This window comes from Bos grunniens, chromosome 11, assembly GCF_055505025.1.
Source record: "Bos grunniens cultivar Pamir isolate PY7600 chromosome 11, Bosgru_T2T1.0, whole genome shotgun sequence".
Taxonomy (NCBI): domain Eukaryota; kingdom Metazoa; phylum Chordata; class Mammalia; order Artiodactyla; family Bovidae; genus Bos; species Bos grunniens.
In genome coordinates, this window is record NC_141175.1 from 18,854,361 (window position 1) to 18,877,273 (window position 22,913).

The window sequence follows — 22,913 nt, forward strand, 5'->3', positions numbered from 1 at the left end:
CTCTAATGAAATACCCAACAAATTCCATTGTTCAACCAGAGATGACAACCAGTGTTTTTACATGAGAATTTCTTCCCTGCTTTTATCAGGAAATTTATGTTGTTCTAAATCCCAAATTCTAGGAAAAATCAATTGTGAACTCAGGAAAACTTGAATAATTCTAATTTTCCTGGAAGGAATAGAGTTAACAGGTAAGACATTATTAGCTCAATGGAAGTCTCTAATTCAAGTAAAAAGCAATAGCAGGAAGTGCTACGTGGGGAGTCCAAGGTTAAGATCTATTAATAAGTTTCTGGAAACTGGGATCAGAGCAAGGAGCAGAAGAGTGTTGTGATTTAATCAGTGCCTGTTGCCTGTGATCATTGCCATGTTATAAGAGTGTATTCTGGTCCTGTGTGCTCCTAACAGTACACTGTTATTGCAAAGAAAATAAATATTAATACATATATAGAACAAGATGTACTTTATACAAATTTTATGAGTGTTTCCAGAAATAGCAAGTTTGAAACAAAAAATAAATACTTAAATTGGCAATATTGACATGTGTTTCTTTATGCTGTGAACCACACCAGGAGAGCTAAATGTTACATTATTCAAATATACCCAATAACATTCTCTAGTGTTTGAGTATTTGCTATGGACTACAGTTCTTTGTAAATATTTAAACAGAAGAAATGCAAAGAGAAAATGTCAGTGCAGTGCTGTGGAGACTACATGTGAAATTTGAATTAGCAAAACAAAAAATTAAATTAGCATAACTGATAGTGATTTCAACAGCAACACCAAAATCAGGGCAAGTAGACAAAACATTTTAATTGTTAAAAAAGAAAACCAGTGACATATGCCTTCATGCTCAAATGAAGGTGCTTTTGAACAAATAATAATTAGATCAACTCAAGACAAAAGGCAAGAAAAGCATCTACATGTGGAATATTTGTTGCAAAACAAAGATCAAGAGTATCACATGGGGAAATTGACACTTTAGGTGTGACTTTTTACATGGAATCTTTTAAATATCAGTATTTGGGATAATGAGGCTTCCCTGGTGGCTCAGATGGTAAAGAGTCTGTCTGCAATGCAGGAGATCTGGGTTCGATCCATGGGTCTGGAAGATCCCCTGGAGAAGGAATGGCTACCCACTTCAGTACTCTTGCTAGAGAATCCCATGGACAGAGGAACCTGGAAGGCTACAGTGCATGGGGTCACAAAGAGTCAGACACGACTGAGAGACTAAACACATTTGGGATATCTTTCCATTCTGAAATGGTTTTTGTTCGGTACATATTTGGTATTAATGTTACCTTCCTTGAATCTTTTCTATTATCAAATATTTCTATCAGGAAAATATCCCTTTTACATGTTATCAAAAGATTTAATCCTATCATAATGCATCAGTTTACAAAAATAATAAACCACACAAATATTATGATAAATTTTGCTTGCAGAAAGCCATTCAAAGTTTTAGTATAATCCTATGACAATAAAAGTCATTCATTGCTTATTGAGTATAACCCTGTTATAGTAATCATTCATTATTTATCCAGTTATTATTGCAACCCTATTATAATAAAAATAATTCATAATTAAAAATACATATACAAAGCAGGAAAAATAAGCCTCTCTCAGACTTTCAGAGATTCCTTAGAATTCCCAAGAATTCTGATTTCTCATTCTCAGATCCCAAATATTAATATTAATTAAAGATTTGTTGGGAGTTTGAAAACACTATACCCAATGGTTAAGGTAGTAAGAAGACACACTTTATAATGTAGATTTTTTAAGGCAGGAAGTAGACTTCTGTCAAATAATGCTATCCACTGTAATAAAAGTTAACATGGAAAGGTATACCGAAGTTTACTGGAAGATGAATAAATTGTGTGAAATGAAATCCATGTTGCTTTGGTGATATGATCCAAAGGTAAAACATCTCTTCTAATTTTCAGTACCTGTTTAGAGGTAATTTGTATTTCACTTAGAAACATTTGACAGAGTTGGTTTCCTTAAACAATAGTATTACTAATAATCAGTTACCAGATCCACATCCAAGGAGCGGTGGCTGCGCTGGCTCAGGAGGGCAGAGAGGAGCTACTCCACGTTCAAGGTCAAGAGGGGCAGCTGTGAGGAGATACCCCTCGTCCAAGGTAAGGAGCAGCGGCTGCGCTTTGCTGGAGCAGCTGTGAAGGGATACCCCATGTACAAGGTAAGAGAAACCCAAGTAAGACGGTAGGTGTTTCGAGAAGCATCAGAGGGTAGACACACAAACCATAATCACAGAAAACTAGTCAATCTAATCATACGGACCACAGCCTTGTCTAACCCAATGAAACTAAGCCATGCCATGTGGGGCCACCCAAGATGGGCGGGTCATGGTGGAGAGGTCTGACAGAATGTGGTCCACTGGAGAAGGGAATGGCAAGCCACTTCCATATTCTTGCCTTGAGAACCCCATGAACAGTATAAAAAGGCAAAATGATAGGATACTGAAAGAGGAACTCCCCAGGTCAGAAGGTCCCCAATATGCTGCAGGAGATCAGTGGAGAAATAACTCCAGAAAGAATGAAGGGATGGAGCCAAAGCAAAAACAATACCCAGTTGTGGATGTGACTGGTGATAGAAGCAAGGTCCAATGCTGTAAAGTGCAATATTCCATATGAACCTGGAATGTCAGGTCCATGAATCAAGGCAAACTGGAAGTGGTCAAACAGGAGATGGCAAAGGTGAATGTCGACATTCTAAGAATCAGTGAGCTAAAATGGACTGGAATGGGTGAATTTAACTCAGGTGACCATTATATCTACTACTGTGGGCAAGAATCCCTTAGAAGAAATGGAATAGCCATCATGGTCAACAAAAGAGTCCGAAATGCAGTACTTGGATGCAATCTCAAAAACAACAGAACAATCTCTGTGCGTTTCCAAGGTAAACCATTCAATATCACAGTAATCCAAGTCTATGCCCCAACCAGTAACGCTGAAGAAGCTGAAGTTGAAAGGTTCTATGAAGACCTACAAGACCTTTTATAACTAACACCCAAAAAAGATGTCCTTTTCATTATAGGGGACTGGAATGCAAAAGTAGGAAGTCAAGAAACACCTGCAGTAAGAGGCAAATTTGGCCTTGGAATACAGAATGAAGCAGGGCAAAGGCTAATAGAGTTTTGCCAAGAGAAAACACTGGTCATAGCAAACACCCTCTTCCAACAACACAAGAGAAAACTCTACACATGGACATCACCAGATGGTCAACATCGAAATCAGATTGATTATATTCTTTGCAGCCAAAGATGGAGAAGCTCTATACAGTCAACAAAAACAAGACGGGGAGCTGACTGTGGCTCAGATCATGAACTCCTTATTGCCAAATTCAGACTGAAATTGAAGAAAGTAGGGAAAACCACTAGACCATTCAGATATGACCTAAATCAAATCCCTTATGATTATACAGTGGAAGTGAGAAATAGATTTAAGGGGCTAGATCTGATAGATAGAGTGCCTGATGAACTATGGACGGAGGTTCATGACACACTGTACAGGAGACAGGGATCAAGACCATCCCCATGGAAAAGAAATGCGAAAAAGCAAAATGGCTGTCTGGGGAAGCCTTACAAATAGCTGCAAAAAGAAGAGAAATGAAAAGCAAAGGAGAAAAGGAAAGACATAAGCATCTGAATGTAGAGTTCCAAAGAATAGCAAGAAGAGATAAGAAAGGCTTCCTCAGTGATCAATGCAAAGAAATAGAGGAAAACAACAGAATGGGAAAGACTAGAGATCTCTTCAAGAAAATTAGAGATACCAAGAGAATATTTCATGCAAAGATGGGCTCAATAAAGGACAGAAATGGTATGGACCTAACAGAAGCAAAAGATATTAAGAAGAGGCAGCAAGAATACACAGAAGAACTGTACAAAAAAGATCTTCATGACCAAGATAATCATGATGGTGTGATCACTCACCTAGAGCCAGACATCCTGGAATGTGAAGTCAAGTGGGCCTTAGAAAGCATCACTATGAACAAAGCTAGTGGAGGTGATGGAATTCCAGTTGAGCTCTTTCAAATCCTGAAAGATGATGCTGTGAAAGTGCTGCACTCGCTATGCCAGCAAATTTGGAAAACTCAGCAGTGGCCACAGGACTGGAAAAGGTCAGTTTTCATTCCAATCCCAAAGAAAGGCAATGCCAAAGAATGCTCAAACTAGTGCACAGTTGCACTCATCTCACACGCTAGTAAAGTAATGCTCAAAATTCTCCAAGCGAGGCTTCAGCAATACGTGAACCATGAACTTCCAGATGTTCAAGCTGGTTTTAGAAAAGGCAGAGGAACCAGAGATCAAATTGTCAACACCCACTGGATCATGGAAAAAGCAAGAGAGTTCCAGAAAAACATCTATTTCTGCTTTATTGACTATGCCAAAGCCTTTGACTGTGTGGATCACAATAAACTGTGGAAAATTCTGAAGGAGATGGGAATACCAGACCACCTGATCTGCCTCTTGAGAAATCTGTATGCAGATCAGGAAGCAACGGTTAGAACAGGACATGGAACAACAGATTGGTTCCAAATAGGAAAAGGAGTACGTCAAGGCTGTATGTTGTCACCCTGTTTATTTAACTTATATGCAGAGTACATCATGAGAAATGCTGGGCTGGAAGAAGCACAAGCTGGAATCAAGATTGCCAGGAGAAGTATCAATAACCTCAGATATGCAGATGGCACCACCCTTATGGCAGAAAGTGAAGAGGAACTCAAAAGCCTCTTGATGAAAGTGAAAGAAGAGAGTGAAAAAGTTGGCTTAAAGCTCAACATTCAGAAAACGAAGATCATGGCATCTGTTCCCATCACTTCATGGGAAATAGATGGGGAAACAGTGGAAACAGCATTAGACTTTATTTTGGGGGGCTCCAAAATCAATGCAGATGGTGACTGCAGCCATGAAATAAAAAGACGCTTACTCCTTGGAAGGAAAGTTATGACCAACCTAGAGAGCATATTCAAAAGCAGAGACATTACATTGCCAACAAAGGTCCGTCTAGTCAAGGCTATGGTTTTTCCAGTGGTCATGTATGGATGTGAGAGTTGGACTGTGAAGAAGGCTGAGCGCCGAAGAATTGATGCTTTTGAACTGTGGTGTTGGAGAAGACTCTTGAGAGTCCCATGGACTGCAAGGAGATCCAACCAGTCCATTCTAAAGGAGATCAGTCCTGGGTGTTCTTTGGAAGGACTGATGCTAAAGCTGAAACTCCAATACTTTGGCCACCTCATGCAAAGAGTTGACTCGTTGGAAAAGACTCTGATGCTGGGAGGGATTGGGGGCAGGAGAAGGGGATGGCAGAGGATGAGATGGCTGGATGGCATCACTGACTCGATGGACGTGAGTCTGAGTGAACTCTGGGAGTTGGTAATGACAGGGAGGCCTGGCGTGCTACAGTTCATGGAGTCACAAAGAGTCGGACCGGACTCAGCGATTAAACTGAATAATCAATTAATAAATATTTATAATTATTATTTAAATAAAAATCAATCCTTTAAAATGTGGTTCTAAACTTACAAAAGGCATTCTATTCTTTTATCCTTATATACCTAATGCCTTGATACTGGCAGAGAGTAGAAAGAAAAGAAGGAATTCTTATACAACCACAGAGAAAAATAGATTTCCTTCAAAACTGGAGTGAAACCTTGGGTCCCATAAAATAAACATCCTCTGAGCTATTCCTAATTCATCTTTACTTAATGGTGGTTGTGACTGGACTCTCCAGGAAGCAGGTTCTGGGATGGAGTTGAAAGCTCAAGAGGTTTATGGGGAGTGAAATATCTGTCAAGAAAGAAATGGGAGGAAGCAGGATTGGGCAGAAGAGCTGGCAGATTGCAGTGACAAAGGGCAAGGCCATGTCTTCCCAGGGAGCTACAGGGCAAAGATCACCTTCAGAAAGTCTCACTGGAGCAAATATGAATAGACCCTTCCTCTACCCCTCCACATGGGCATCAGCAGACCCATGGTTGGAAAACTGAGACAGATCTCCAGGAAAACTAACGGTCAGCCAGCTACACTCACTGAAATGGGAAGCATTCTTGTTCTCAAAAGAGCATTTGAGCAGCGCATCTCTGTATCAGCTACATAGCAAATATGACCCAAAACTCAAAAAACTAAGTAAGTATAAGCAAGATCTCCTTAAAGTCCCATTGAATTTTAACATGCTGCTGCTACTGCTAAGTCACTTCAGTCGTGTCCAACTCTGTGTGAGCCCATAGACGGCCTCCTACCAGGCTCCTCTGTCTCTGGGATTCTCCAGGCAAGAACACTGAAGTGGGTTGCCATTTCCTTCTCGGAGTAATCTACATAATAGATGGAGTTGTGCTGTTGCTGTTCAGTCGTGTCTGACTCTCTGACCTCATGGACTGTAACATACCAGGCTCCTCCGTCCTCCACTATCTTCCGGAGCATGCTCAAATTTAGGTCCATTGAGTCGATGATGCTATCTAACCATCTCATCCTCTGCCATCCCCTTCTCCTTTTGCCTTCAATCTTTCCCAGCATCAAGGTCTTTTCCAATGAGTTGGCTCTTCACATCAGGTGGCCAAAGTTTTGCAGCTTCAACTTCAGCAACAGTCCTTCGAATGAATATTCAGAGTTGATTTCCTTTAGGACTGACTGGTTTGATCTCCTTGCATAGATAGGGTCAATTTCTACACTTTGGAGTCAGAACCAATAACCAGTATGTAGTCAGTTACTGAAAGGACCAGATCTCAATGGATTCTTATATCCCTCTCCAAAAGCAACAGAACAACAGTAATCATTTTCAGAAGACTCTCTAACAAGTACAGTACAAATGTTTTTAAGAACTATAACCATTATGGATATATATGTTTTAATAAAATAGCAAAACTAGAGATTGAAGTGCTAAATTACATTATGGGTTATTGACTGATTCAATAAACTTAAATGTCTTACTGGAAGAAAAAGTGCAGGAATGTTGGCTACACTACTGGCATTAATTGGTGTGCAGGAAATAAAACTATATATTTTCTCCATCTGTTTCTGGGGTCATCTTATATTTGCAAAGGCTCCCGATGAGATAATAGGCCCGATTTGTAAAGGGGACTCCCCACTGTCATCTGGGCAATTAAATGGAAAGAGAAAAACTGCCCCCAAAATTGCCTAATTGCAGGTGCAATCAGTAGCTTGCAGGTGCAATTAGCCAGGACCCCCTCTTTCAAAAGCTGTGAGTCACAGATCAGTCAATTATTCAATAGCAAACACAATCATTTTCACATGCAATTTGGTATTCAAAGCTATTCATAGACCCTAAAATTGATAAATAATGGGAAAGTCTCCTGAAAAATTTCTTTCCCAAATGAACTGTCATCTCACAAAAAGAGACTGATTTAAATCTTGGTTCTTCCCAGGTGGCACTAGTAGTCAAAAATCCACATGCCAATGCAGAAGGCATGAAAGACTAGGGTTCGATCCCTAGATCAGGAAGATCCCTGGAGGAAGATATGGCAATGCACTCCAGTATTCTTGCCTGGAGAATACCATAGACAGAGGAGCTACAGTCCAAGAGATTGCAAAGAGCTGGACACGACTGAAGCAACTTAGCATACACACAAAATTTGATTCTAGGCCCTATTTGTGAGCTTGAGTCAACCAAAGGGAGCAGCCCCACCCTTGGCTTCACTCAGATTCCTGTAGACGCTTGGCAGAAGGGAACATCAGGACCATCTTGGACCTTGTGTGGCCGTTCCTGGCCTTAGCAGACCTCTTCCCATATCTAAACTCATGCCCTTGGGGCTAATCTAAAACCTACCATTCATGCATCATTTATTCAGCAAAAAAATTTTAAGAGTGGTTTATGGGATATAAGAGCTCATAGGACATGATCCCTGCTGTGAAACTGATATTCTCCCAACATATGTAAATGAGCAGATTCAATACAATGTAATAATTAGAGAAAGATGAACATGGGAATGGAAGATGAGGTATCCTCCCCCTGCCTGGAGGAGATTGGAAGGTACTCAAGGAATGATGGGAGCATTGACCAGTCTTCAAAGCAAAGCATGCAAGCTCACTGGCAAAAATAATCAGCCATCAATCATCAAGAATAAATTGCCAACCTAATAATAGTGTATCTCTTTTCACAAGTTGCCTTTAAAAAGTAACTACCTTTTTCCCCTCCTTTTAAGATTATTCTCCTATATTAGTTAAGCTAAACTAAATGATTTAATACATAAATCTAAACATATGTGCTGGCTCAAATGCCCTCGTGTACAATTAGGTATGACCATGAGACTGAGTTCTGGCCAAGGAAATACAAACACCAACTCAATGACAAGGAGGATGGAATAGAAGTATAATCAGGAAATATCCTTGATCATTGAAAGAGCAGGTGGGAGTCAGTGAGCAGCAAAACCAGCCAGTCTGCCTGGACATGAAGAAACCCCCTTAGTGTGTTAAGCCACTGAGACATAGGGGGTTTACCTGTAACAGCAGCTGGTGATACCTTAACAGATGCTGAAGCAGAAGTTTATGCTCAGGAAGAGGAAATGAGTTCATCAGTTCAATATTTTTTCATACAGAAGTCATTTCCATACTGGTTCTGTAGAAAGGACCAGATGCCTCACGGGCTACTGAATCACTTTCAGTACCTGCAATAGTATCTTTTTAATGTAACTGTTCATTTTTTGTCCAGTGTAAGCCCCTAGAGTATGATGAAGGTAAAAAGCTCCGTTCAGTTTTCCCGGCACTCTAAAATAACATTCAGTTCAGTTCAGTCGCTCAGTCATGTGCGACTCTATGGGACCCCAAGGACTGCAGCACTCCAGGCCTCCCTGTCCATCACCAACCCCTGGAGTTTACTCAAACTCATGTCCATCGAGTTGGTGATGCCATCCAATCATCTCATCCTCTGTCGTCCCCTTCTGCTGCCTTCAGTCTTTCCCAGCATCAGGGTTTTTTCCAAGGAGTCAGTTCCTCACATCAGGTAGCCAAAATATTGGAGTTTCAGCTTCAGCATCAGTCCTTCTAATGAATATTCAGGACTGATCTCCTTTAGGATGGACTGGTTGGATCTCCTTGCAGTCCAAGGGACTCTCAAGTGTCTTCTCCAACACCACAGTTCAAAAGCATCAATTCTTCGGTGCTTAGTTTTCTTTATAGTCCAACTCTCACATCCATATATGACCACTGGAAAAACCATAGCTTTGACTAGACAGATGGACCTTTGTCGACAAAGTAAAATATCACTGGCAAACAGTAAATATTCCATTGCCTCTGTCCTGAGCAGGTCTGGCCCCGCACATGAAAAGGAAAGAGACCTTCAACAGAAAAACTGAAAGGGATTATATTTGTGACTTCCCTACTATCAGCTATTTGCCAAATAATTTTATAAAGAAGAGTAAATGATGAGGCTAAGAGAATAATCAAGCACGTTTTCATTTAAAAATTTAAATAACCACAGAGGATACTTGAAAACAGGCCATCGGAATTAGATCCCTGAAACTAAAACACCAGGATAAAAATTGTCCCAAGGATTCTAACTTTTATCTAAAGTCTCTACTCTTGACTATTCTGGGCAAAAAAATATCAACAGCTCTCATAACCAGTGGCTGGGCTTCCCTGGTGGCTTAGACAGTAAAGAATCTGCTTATCATGCAGGAGACCTGGGTTCACTTCCTGGGGTGGGAAGATCCCCTGGAGAACGGAATGGCTACCCACTCCAGTATTCTTGCCTGGAGAATCCCATGGACAGAGGAGCCTGGAGGGCTACAGTCCCTGGGGTCGCAGAGTGTTGGCCACGACTGAGAAACTAACACACTTTCTTCCAGCCCGCCTACTTGGGCACCGTTTCTGGTGTCATGTACCGCTTGAAGACCTTGACCACACAACTTAGCCTCAGTGCCAGTTATGAGTATATTGCCTTCAGCTCCAGATCTACCTTTCACTGACCTGCTTTGTGAGACTCTAAGATTCAGTGCTCCCATCTGAATGTTAGGAGATTGATTGATACTTGCTTCCTCGGTTTTCAAAGGATTGCATGCATGCGTGCTAAGCCACCTCTGTCGTATCTGACTCTGTGGGACCCTATGGACCGTAGCCCACCAGTTTCCTCTGTCCATGGGATTCTCTAGGCAAGAATACTAGAGTGGGTTGCCATGCCCTCCTCAAAATCAGAATATAAATAGTATGAACGCTACTATCCCATTCCCTAAATCTATCCACGATGCTATTGCTTAGTCACTTTGTGTCCAAATCTTTGGACTGTAGCCTGCTAGGCTCCTCTGTCCATACGGTTTTTCAGGCATGAATACTGTAGTAAGTTGCCACTTCCTTCTCCAGGGCTATTCCCAACCCAAGAATCAAACCTGCATCTCCTGCATTACACGGGGATTCTTAACGCTGAGCTACCCAGGTAGCCCTCTCAAAGGATCGCTCAAGACTGAATGCAGTCGAGTCCTAGAATTCCTTCTATGGTGAACAGACCACATCTGCATGAGCCAGAGCCGTCACCCTCATGATGTGGAACAACTTAGTACCAATCCTTGTGTCACAAGAGGGGGATTTTGTCCTGAAAACATGTCAGTGCCTGATGACACACAGTCATATGGAAATAGAAGGCGAGCGAGAAATCTCTCCTCTCTGCAGCCAAATCAGCTGTTTTCTCGCGTTTCTGCTTGCGCACCTGCTCCCAACACTGACAGGCACATGGAAAGTCCACCCGCTGCCCAGTTCCAGTGGGAAGAATGAGAGGAAGGAAGGAAGCGCTTCTTCGGGCCCATCTGACAGGTGTGGGGACCCAGGGAGCAGAGGGTGACTTTCACTCCCTCCTCTTTTATGGAAATGAACTCCCCAGCCCTACCATGAAGAGGTGAAGCCAGCCTTGCAGTGTCATTTCTGGGGTTATTTACACACCCACAGCGCTCAAGGCTTGGGTGTGGCCTTGAGTATGAGGTTCATCCATTGAACTCTGACGAGGCCGGCTGAAAACTTCCCCCCATGAGTTATTTTCACCGCAAAGAAGTGCAGGTGCCTGACTTCCTGTGTCGAGATGACTGGCCTGGTGGCGATGACTCAGTGGCATGTGTCGTGGTGAGGTGCAGGCGGGGACGCTGGGGGAGGTCTCTAACCACACGCAGATCAGCCCAGGTCCACATGTCCCTGGGGCTGCCAGCACACCCGTTTCAGGCTCCCCTTTACAGAGCTGAGACTCGGCTCCTTAGAGGGAGGGGTGGTAACAAGGTCTCTACTGTTTTTACGGCAGTCCTCTCATTTTCTATACTGCAGCCTTCAGTCCATTAAATGCAGTTTCCTGGCCTCACCCAAGCTTTGAAAGGCCAGATCAAAACTATCAAATGTCCCAGCTGTGTGGTCTTGTTCAGACTGAACAGTTTCCGTGGCCCTTGCAAATGATTTCTTCCACTGGGGACCTGGAAGCACTCTGGATGCTTCTTCTCTGTGGGACTGGCTTTAGATTGATCTCTGTGCACTGCATGTTTGAAAACATTCCCGTAATGCACGCATCTCCCCTTCAACCAAACAAGCCTGCCTTTGCTTGGTGCCGTGCCTGTGTGGTACATGAATAGGGTGGGGCCTTCCAGAACTGGAAGAAGAACCCGTAGCTCTCAGACCGACAGTAGGCTACAGGTCCCTTTCGCAGGCCATGGAGGGAGACCACATAGAATCATGGGTTTGAAGTCACGTTTGGGGAAATACAATGGCCCGGTGACCTGTATCTTGTGCCTGAGATCTCATTTCAAGAATTGTGTTTAAGGAACCTGAAAGGAGGGGCCTGAGTGCTGGGAGCACAGAAGATAATGAGCAAAAAACAGCAGCAGCTACAGCAGGGGACAGGCAGCAGAAGGGGCAGGGGAAGAGGCTCACTGAACCACGGACTGTCGAACCGAGGGCCATCAGGACACCTGCAGCACTGAGCGGTGACACTGAGCAAAGATGAGCCACCATGGCCACCAGCCTCTTTAGTCTTCCTGATGGTGCTGACGACACTCACCATCAAACGTGCTCAAGCCTGTAAAAATGTAGCACAGGCAAAGAGCACTAAACCAAGAGCCAGAAGCCTGGCTTCTATTCCTTCTCTTCCCTCCACTGCTCAAGACATCTCTCCTGTTTGGCCTCAGGATCCTCATTGCTTAAAGCCAAGATTCATAATTCTGACTTCCTACCTCCAAGGGTTGGGCTTCTCTGGTGGTTCAATTGGTAAAGAATCTGCCTGCCAAATGCAGGAGACCCAAGAGACTCAGGCTCGATCCCTGGGTCGGGAAGATCCCCTGAAGAAGGAAATGGCAACCCATTCTAGTGTTCTTGCCTGGAAAATCCCATGGGCAGAGGAGCATGGCAGGCTACATACAGTCCATGGGGTCGCAAGAGTCAGACACAACTTAGTGACTAAACCACCGCCTCTGAGGGTTATAGGGAGAACCAAATGATATTAGGCAAAAAAAAAAAAAAAAGGAAAAAAGAATTTTAAAAACTTCCGGAAAGGTAAAACACTGAGGCAGATGGAAGAGTTTGTTTTTACCAGTTAAACAAAATGACCAAAAAGTGAAATGGATTATCTTGACAAAATCTGAAATAGCCCAAGAATCGGAGCTCTCCCTCCACTAGGTCCTTGGTGATGGTTTTACGTAGCATTTTAGGAAGAGCCAGCCTGTCCCAGGAAGTCGCTCCATCAGTAACATGCACCTCCATCTTCAGCTTCCATCTTGCTGTCTTCTCTTTCCAGGAACGGGAAAAACCTCATCCTCTTCCTCCAGTCTGACTCTTCAATAACAATTAAGTTTGACCAAAACAAGTCTGCCAGGAAATACCTGCGTTTCCACAGGAGTTTCTAGAAGCCGATACTGTCTACAGATCCCAAAGGAATGGGATTGTGGCATAGAATGACATGCAGGAGGGTTGATATTTTGTACAGATAAATGTCCTGTGTCCATCTGTATCATCCGTACCACTCCATAAGACAGCCCTGAACGCAAACTCACTTCACGAGAAATATAACGGTCTTGTTGCTGAAACAAAAATCACTGTATTTTGAAATTCTTTCATAAATAGGCTCATCTGAAAGCAAGGAGTCTAAAATAAATGGCAAGACCACCAACACCAAAAGAAGAGAAGGTATCAATTTTTTTCCCCAAAACTCAGAAAACCAAAGCTTTGGAAAATCCAAGTCAGAAATGAGTGTGTGATAACAGGCAGACAGCAAGATTAATTTTTTAACTTTCCTCTTTCCTGGTGTCCTTAATGTCCCAGTAGTTTTACACAGGGTCCTGTGCCAAAAGAAATAGCTAATGTTTCCACTTATTAAGTAGTTAATTTATAAGTATTCTTGTCCTAGGAAGTTAGTAGCCACTTAAAAAAAAAACACACACACACACACTAACTGAAAGAAAAAAATAACATTTGTTTTTCATTTAAAAATAGCCACTTGCTAGTGGGTGTGGGCCCCTTTTGGGTTCAGCATAAGTTGTCAGTCCTTGGACTCTGAGTAGACATGGCCTACCCTCTTGTCCTGCTTCCTACTGATTTTCATGCAATAGCTACTTTCATTCTTAGCAGTCCTCAAAACCCCAGTTCTAGAAAGATATGTCATGAAAAGGAATGCAGCCTGGCCCAACATGGAAAGCGAGCTTTCTCAAGCTACTAGTCTAGACGTTGTCTGATAGATCAGAGCATCATTGTGCTTCCCTGTGTGTTAGTCACTCCATCGTATCTGACTCTTCGTGACCCCCTCGGACAGCAGCCCTACAAAGCTTGACAATTGCAAACACCCTGAAGGGCCCGTGGGAGTTCACCGCAGCAGCCTGGGGTTACTTCAGGGCTCAGAGACAGAATCACACGTCTAGTGAAAGATCCCTGGGTCCCGAAACCTGAGTTCAGGTCTCCATTCAACCCCCAACAAGCTGTGCAACCTTAGGGCAAGTAGGAAACCTCTCTGAGCTTCCATTCTCTATTTGTAAAAGAGGAGGAGAGTGAGGCCCTAAAGTCACACGTGACTTAGAATTTATTCCTATCAAGACACAAGCCCAAGGGCATTCACACTCATTTTCAAAAGGCTGTAGACAGAGCATGACCCTCAAACTACACTCTCATTCCCAAAAATCCATCCACAGATCTCAGTAAAAACAGAGGGATGGTGCTGCGGCTGCAGCAATCAGATCTGAGATGGGATCTTGAACGGGTATTTTTTTTTGTTTTATTAAAGTTCCTCCAGATGATTCTGTTGCCTGGATTAATTTAAGAATCATTTCCTACTGACAACACAGCAAAAACGAGAGCCTCATGCTCCAAGGCCCAAAGTCAGCACAAAACGTTTGAGAATATTAACATCCATCTCATTATTTGCTTTTAATGATACTTCATCACATTCCCTTATCCCTTTTAATTTGGTCACATCATTCGAGAGGGTTTAATTCCAAGTTTCTCATTCGGATGGTCTTGAGGCCTCGCCCTGTTATCAGAGTTTGAGTCTCCCGGTTGTGGTAGGCACCCAGCCCCCAGCTGTTTTCTTGACAGAAGACAGACATAAGCTTTCATTTTCATAATATTTTTCTTTAAAAGAAAAAAAAAAAAGACTTCTGATGTTGATATCATCTTTAACATTCTGACATCTGTGACATACAAATTCAGGGTCAAGACTGAAAAAGATAAAGAAGATCAGGCCACCAGCTGCCCTGTGCTGGCCTTGCTTTTCCTACTGACCCGTGCAAAAAGGGACATGAAATTCTGATGCAGAAAAACTGTTCCTTTCTCACAAAACTCAGAAGTCTGTAAGGGACACTTGAAAGGAGGGTCATCAACAACAGCAATTTTTTTGAATGTGAAAAGGAAGAGAATTTTAAAACAACATCCAGGGAGTCAAAGTTTAGCTCCATTTGAAGGCAGCCCCTCTTCAATGAAGGTGGGGTGCTGGTTACAAAGTTTAATGTTTAGGTTTGAGTTTGAGAGATTTTTGTTTGTTTGTTTGCTATTTATACAAGAGCCATAACCTATGGAATATAGCAGATATATCCTGGGTCTAGTTCTCCATACTTGCAAACGTTTAAAATTGCACTTGTGTTGCATAAAAGATTTATAATGATCTCACCCACAAATATAAATTTGATCCCACACAGGATAGAAAGACCTAGAAGCAGAAGAAGGGAACAGCTGAATGTGAGCACGGAGTCATAAATCCATAACACTTACAGCTTTTTAACAACCCCATCATAAACGTGACTGATTTCAATTGAATTTATGGGATTTTGCAGCCAGGTCCAGCAATGTTCTTTGAAAACTAAAAATTTAGGAAAAACAACATATAGCTTGGATTTCCATGAAAACGCCTATGGTGTCGGGTAGTGGACAGGATGACTCATGAACAGTCCTCTGAGGGTGGCAAAACCCCCGAAATCAATGCACCAAACAACAGGAATCCACAAGACTCAAAACACCAATGTCAAAGGGACACAGAACAGTGGGTTTGTAGGGAAACAGTCCAGGAGAGCAGGAAAAGTCCTATTTTTTTGTAAGACAAATCAGGATACAAAATCCTCCCTAGCTAAGTGATTAGCCGGCTAAGTCACTCTTTCCTAGCTAAGGGACTGCACCCTCCAAACTTTATTTTATTTATTTTTAAAATTAATTAATTTTTTGGGCTGTGTCAAGTCTTAGTTACAATATGTGGGATCTTCGTCACTTCATGCGGGAACTTTCATTGGCGTTAATGAACTCTGGTTGTGGCACACAGGCTCCAGAGTGCTGGGGCTTTCGTAGCTGTGGCTTGTGGGCTTAGTCACTCCTCAGCACATGGGATCTATTTCCCTGGCCAGGGATCAAACCCATGTCCCCCGCATAGCAAGGTGGATTCTTAACCACTGGACCACCAGGGAAGTCCCCTCTGTTTTGAATAAGATACAAAATATTGTCTTATTTATCATCACTAAAATTTCATGATGCTTCTTAATCCCATCTTGAGCATGAGAAAACTGAGATACACAGAAATTGGCCCCTTTCCTAGATTTTCCAGCTAATATAATGGGGTTGATACATAGGCTGGATGGCTCCAAAATTCTTGACTTGGCTATTATCCTAAAGCCCTTCACTAGACAATGCAAGGAACTGGGTTCCCTTCAGAAAAAGATGTTCAAATATATAAGGGATCCAGGACAATTCTTCTTACTTCCCTTTTCTGAGATAAAATTTATCTCATCCACGACCACTTCCAGCAATTCATTGCATTAGGTGATAGAGGCTGCCAAGCTACTGGCCACTGATCCACCTAAAACTTCTCTTAACCAGGCACAGCCCTGTTCCAACCTGAGAATCAGTGTGTGATGAACCTTTGTCCCAATCAAACTGAGAACAGCCTCATCAGTCCTGAATTTATTGGATCATATTTTTTAGGTTTTCAGTGAAGGCACATTTTATCTTCTAAGAAGAGCCTTGTGTCTTCTCTGGAGACCCCAGTATATTCAATTATCACTCACACGAGGAGCAAACAAGCATTGGTCAAGAGCCCAGGACATGTCAGTTACTTCACTACTGGCCAGAATATCAGGTGGACATGACCCAGATGCTGCCCTTAGACCCTGTGATCCGGGGGAAGATGGACCAGGAGCAAGCGACAGGACATTGTATTAATACAAAGAGCCTATCAGGGGAGCCTGGGGGCAGGGAGAGCTTCCTGGAAGATGCAACCCCTGAGCTGCACAAAGCCTGGGAAAATGCCCAGGAGAAAGTTCAAGACAGGCACACAGGAAGGCAGGACCATGACTCTCAGCCAGCCACCAGGCTGAGCTCTCATAGGAAGGAGGGGGTCAGTGGGGAGCTGAGAGGCAGGAAGGGGTTTTAGTGAGTTTTGGCAGCACAGGCACTGGCAAGAACTGGACACTGAGGACAAGAATGAGGAGACAGACAAAACAGCAAGACTGATACCAAACATCTTACCAAGATGAGGGTCCCTCCCTACACTCGGTGAACAAACTCCACCAAGTGCTGTAAAGTGTGTGTTTGCACTTCTGTGCCTTTACCATGAGCACCAGAAATAGAAAACACTCAGCACAAAGTGAATGCACTTCTCTGTTCCAGATACAGCACAGTAAGAGCTGAATTAAAAGACTTGAGAATGAATCATAAAAAAAAAAAAAAGATGCACTCATAAAACTTTGGGTATCAAATTTGATTTGCAGGAAAAGTTCCAAAGATTTCTCCTTCCCTTTCTCCAAAACCCAGGGTCCATAAGCAGTAAACATTCTGTGTCCTTAAAAAACTGTTTTGCAGATAATGTATTGTGTAGGTCTGATTAACAAGCTTGACGTGTATTTCCGTACGCACAAAGCAAAACTCCATGGAGTAAGAAGTGTTCAGTATCTCAGGGGAAGACGGCAAAGAGTAATAACTTTTCTTTCCTCTGAGGCTAGCAGTTAATTTCCATGCTGGACAATTTTTAATAACTTGGGATGCACTCTGGGATTTTATGAAGTTCTCATTTAGTTCTGAACCCTCTCAAGTTATAATTTTCCTTCTGTCTCAGATGGAGCTTTTATCTCTTGCACCCTTAATACCCCTGCTAACCTTAGTATAGGAAAGCTTCATAATTTGAAAAGGAGACATTTAACAAGACATGAAGCTGATTGTTTGCACAATCGGAACATCTAATTCAGCTATAATATTCCAAAACATGCTTGCGTGCAGGGAGATAAGTTTTCCTTCATTTTCTATTTTATCAGAAAATTAACCTTCATTTAAAACACTGTAGTCTGAAACACTTTTATAGCTACTCTCGCTCTGCTGTTCACGAGTATTTGAATTTCAAATTTGCCATCCAGCCTCTAAAAATGACACACACTGCGGATGCTTCCAGGCCAGGTGTTTATGATCAGAAACAGACATCAGAATGTGACCTGTGTCAAAGCACAGCACTGCTAGCCAAGGGACCATGTAACCAAGCCCCTGTTTACTTTTCCAGCCTTTAGTAAAGGAACAAGGCTCTGACTTTGCATACAAATCTTTTTGTCAGAAAACCTGAGCCCCACAGATATTACATTTAATTGTCTGAACACTGAAAGCATTTAGTAAGTGTCTCTCCACATGGAGAGCTCAGCTTGGCCCGACATGAGCCAGACTCGGATCCTGTGATGGTGACGCAGAATTGGCTGCAGGACAAGTGGAGTTAGGTAATGCATTTGACAAACAGTGCTGAGCCCTAACCACTCATGACACGTATGTAACCAGAGTGAGCCCAAGTTCGTCTGGGGTCACTTGTCTTGTAATAGCCCGATAAAATAATGAGTACTCCAGCCTCACAAATTGCTAATACTTCTTCCAATAATTCATTTTCCCTCCAGAATATTGCTCAAGATTCTGAGAAAAGGTTGTGATAGAAGGGGACCCAGTCTTACATCTGGGCTTCCTGGCTGACACAGTGGTAAAAAAAATCCACCTGCCAATGCAGGAGATGCAGAAGACATGGGTTCAATCCCTAGGTCGGGAAGATCCCCTGGAGAAGGAAATGGAAACCTGCTACAGTATTCTTGCCTGGGAAATCCTAAGTTGGTGGCAAAGAGTCTGACAAGACTGAGTCACTGAGCACGCAAGCACGCTCTCACATGTTACAGGCTGTTTCATGTCCCTAAAAAGAGATACATTCCAGCCCTACCCTCAGTACTTGTAAATGTGACCTTACTCGAAAATAGAGATTTTTCAGATTATTCAAGTTAAAATGAGGTCATCTGGGACTTTCCTGGTGGTCCAGTGGTTAAATATCCACCTCACAATGCAAAAGATGCAGGTTCAATCCCTCGTCTGGAACAAGATCCCACACACCCTGGAGCAACTAAACCCACAAGCCACAGCTACTGAAGCCCACATACTCTGAAGGTCAAAGGTCACAACCAGAGGCTCCTTGTACCACATGAAAGATCCTGCATGAGGCAACTAAGACCCTGTGCTATGCTTAGTCGCTTAGTCGTGTCCTATTCTTTTCGACCCCATGGACTGTAGCCCGCCAGGCTCTCCTGTCCATGAAGATTCTCCAGGCAAGGATCCTGGAGAGGGTTGCCATGCCCTCTCCCAACCGATCTTCCCAACCCAGGGATCAAACCCAAGTCTCCCACATTGCAGGCAGATTCTTTACCATCTGAGCCACCATGGAATCCCAACGAAGATCCAATGAAGTCAAATAAATAATAAATACTTTTTAAAACTTTAAAAATAATAAAATGAGGTCATTAGGGTGCATCCTGATCCAGTATGACAGGAGTCCTTATAACAACAGGGGAATTTAGACACACACAGGGGAGACACCGCAGGATGACAGAGGCAGAGACTGGGGCTGTCAGCCACGGATGTGATGCCAGAAGCTGGAAAAGACAAGGCAGGATCTTCCGACGGGTTTCAGAAGGACCAAGGCTCTGCCAACACATTTTAGATTTGCTTCTCCAGAACCACGAGGGGAATAGTTTCTGTTTTTTTAAGGCACCCAGTTTGAGATTTCATGTAACCACAGCCCTCCATCTCAGCCATATCTTTATACTCTGCTCTGAAAAGCAAATGCGAATGCAGGTCTTTAATTCCCTAAAACACTCCTAACCCAGTGCTGCCTTGTGGAATAGACTTTTACTGAAGGTTTGAGCATAAAAGGAGATCCAACCAGTCAATCCTAAAGGCAATCGGTCCTGAATATTCTTTGAAAGGACTGACACTGAAGCTCCAATACTTTGGCCACCTGATGTGAAGAACTGACTCATTGGAAAAGACCCTGATTCTGGGAAAGATTAAAGGCAGGAGGAGAAGGGGATGACAGAGAATGAGATGGTTGAATGGCATCACCAACTCAATGGATGTGAGTTGAGTAAACTTCAGGAGTTAGTGATGGACAGGGAAGCCTGGTGTGCTGCAGTCCATGGGGTCACAAAGAGTCAGACACAACTGAGCGACTGAACTGAACTGAGCATAAAAGAGGGAAATATCTGCACAGAACCAGGAATAATATCCACGTGCCTGATGCCAAAGCTTATAACCAGCACAGCCTTTGGAAACCCTGGTCCAGGTCCCAGACAGCCACTTTGCTTCAGGGCCAGTGTGTCCCCGGGGAGATTCTCCCACTGCCCACCGGCCAGTCCCAGAGGAAAATCCCATCTCTAGGATTTGCCTAGAAGCTCCTGATTATTTTATAGCAGACTCCAGAGAGGCATCATGCGTTCTTTCTATGAAAAAGAATGGAACCCCCATGGTCTCTGCCTCCCAACCCTAAACTCTCCCCACAGCCATCATCCTATCAAAAAACCAAAAGCCTCCTTCGCATAGTCTCCTAAACCAACAGAGAGACTCCTCATCACAGAGACTCTGGGAAATGGTCTACAAATCAGGTGGAAAGGACCTGTTGCATAAGAATCACCTGTGGAGCTTGATAAAAATGCAGGTTCCTGGGTTCTGCCCTGTACCTGGTGAATTACAATTCTATAGGACAAGTTGAGGAACCTGCATTTTGAAAGGATCCTGGTGACCTAGCATCACAGTTTGAAAGCCACCGGCACAAGTTGCAACCAGTCTTGACAGCAGCAGTGTTTCCTTCCTTCTACATGGAAACAGCATGCATAAGGAGAGAAACTGACAAAATCTTCTGCTGTATACCCTTAGCAAAGTCAGCCTTTCCAACGACAGCTATCCTCACCTACCCTCCCCTTCTCTGCTCCCCCAGCACACATGACCCCTCTCCATGCATCCTCCCAGGTCCTCTGTCTGTGGGCCTTCAGCCCCTTTGCCCTTGAACTTAACCCCTGCCACTTCTCAGGGGAGACCACCCTTCCTTTTTCTGTTCTTCTCCACTCCAGGGGCCCTTTGACACTCTTTGACACTGACCTACACATACGTGTGCAGATCATGGACCTCCCTGCTCGCCACCCCCCAGGTCCAGAGATCCCCCTCACACTGGTCTTCCTGTGCCCCAGTATCTACTGAGATTTGGTAAGATGTATTTCCTGAATTAATTTAATGAATGATTCAAATCAAGTTATTTGATCTTATTAGAATCTCTTTCTCAAAACAGCTCTTGTTCCTCAGTCGATATACCTGCCTCCAGAGTATATGGAAACATACAAATGGTGGCCTGAGTTGTCGTCACCTGCTCTTATCTTTCTCTTTCTGTCCTGTCCATCTGCCCAGGTAAGAGGGAGTCAGGCATCCATCCAACAAATACTCACTGAATTCCTACTTTGCTCCCATGATGGACATACATATCCTAGGGCTCTACTGCTCATGAAGTTATAGACTTTGAGAGAGAAGTAAACCAACCAATGATGTGAGATAGAGATGAGCCAGTCCTATTGGGATCAAGAGGAGGGAATCATCCAATCAGTCAAGAAGGACATCACAGGGTAGAATGAACCTAATCTGACATCAGGAGCTGTAGAAACTGACATGATTGAAATTACTCAAGGGGATACGTGGCATCAGCATTAAAACCCTGACAATCCATTTGCTTAAAGGAATCATGCAAAATTTCTGAGCCCCAGTTTCCTCATCTGTGGGATATGGATGTAACAGGAGCTTTGGAAACAAAATGCTGTGTGTGCAGTCCTTAGCAAAGGACATAATAAGCTCGGTAAAACTTCACATCATTATTAAGGAAAAGGGGCACTCTACAAAGACAGGTCCCAGAGCAGAAGGAAGATTGATAATCCAGTCTTAGGAGTTAGAAAGCCAGGGCAGCTGTCCACCCGGTCCAGCCCTTGGATGGCTCTGCTCCAGACACCTGCAAGCTCGGCTCCGTCAAGTTTTGCAATTCCCAGGAGAGATTCTGTTTGGCCAGCTTGGGGTGGGAGACCGTCACAAGGATGAGGCTCCAGGGGGACCAAGGCTCAGCCATGACACTCTGCAAGGACGTCCCGGACAAGGGCACAGACAGATCATGGTTTTGGAAGCACCTAGGATGCGTGGTAGCACTGGGGCTTGAGGTTTGTGTGGAGGGGGCAGATGGAAAACACGCCAGATGTTCTCCTAAAGGCAGTGATGATAAGATGGGAACACAGAGCCCTGTTACTGAGACACGGATCTGGGTGGCTCCTTGAAGGCACCAGGAGGCACTGAGGCTGGAAACACCTCACCGTCCCCAGGGCCCAGCCCCTGCCGGAGGACTCAAGCCAAGAGACACTCGGGCTTCCTCCAGGAGTGGCCTTCTGTGGCCCAGGGACGGCCAGCTGCACTGATAGAAATGTGTCCAGGCTCAGATGGCCTCTGTGCAGGACACGGGTCATTGCGAAATGGCTCTCTGCTCTCCTGTGCTCACAACTACCCTGCATTTGCTCCTGGGATACAGGATACAATTTTCAGTCTACTTGGCCCCCAAATTCAACAGAATTTGGATCTTTTCAAGTGTTTTAAAAACAATCTGTGCTAATGGCACAATGTTCTTGCTAATGCCCTTTAAGGGCCAAATTTTCAAAAAATGGCAAATAAATTTGTTTGTGGTTTCCATGTGCGGTTTTATGGGTGGATATAAATACTGTAGCTGAAATGACAGCTGATTTTTCCCTTGTAAACATTGACACAGGAGATCAGATGAGGTGTGTGTTGGAAAGGTTATCATCCACGTCGAAGGAAAGGGCCGGCACTGTGCTCAGCCCAACAGGGCCAGAAAGAACGTCCCCTTTATATTAGTCCTGAAGAGAAACTGGCTGGCCTGTCTACACAGCTGACCACAGGAGCACCAGATGTGGCTTGTCACCCCTTCTCTGTTCTCCCATGTTGTCTCAGGTATCACCCCAGACCACCAACACTTGACCCTGCACCTCCCAGGCTCTCTGTTGTTATTCAGTCACTCAGTCGTGTCCGACTCTTTGCGACCCCATGGACTGCAGCATGCCAGGCTTCCCTGCCCATCACTCTCTCCCAGAGTTTGCTCAAACTCATGGCCATTGAGTCAATGATG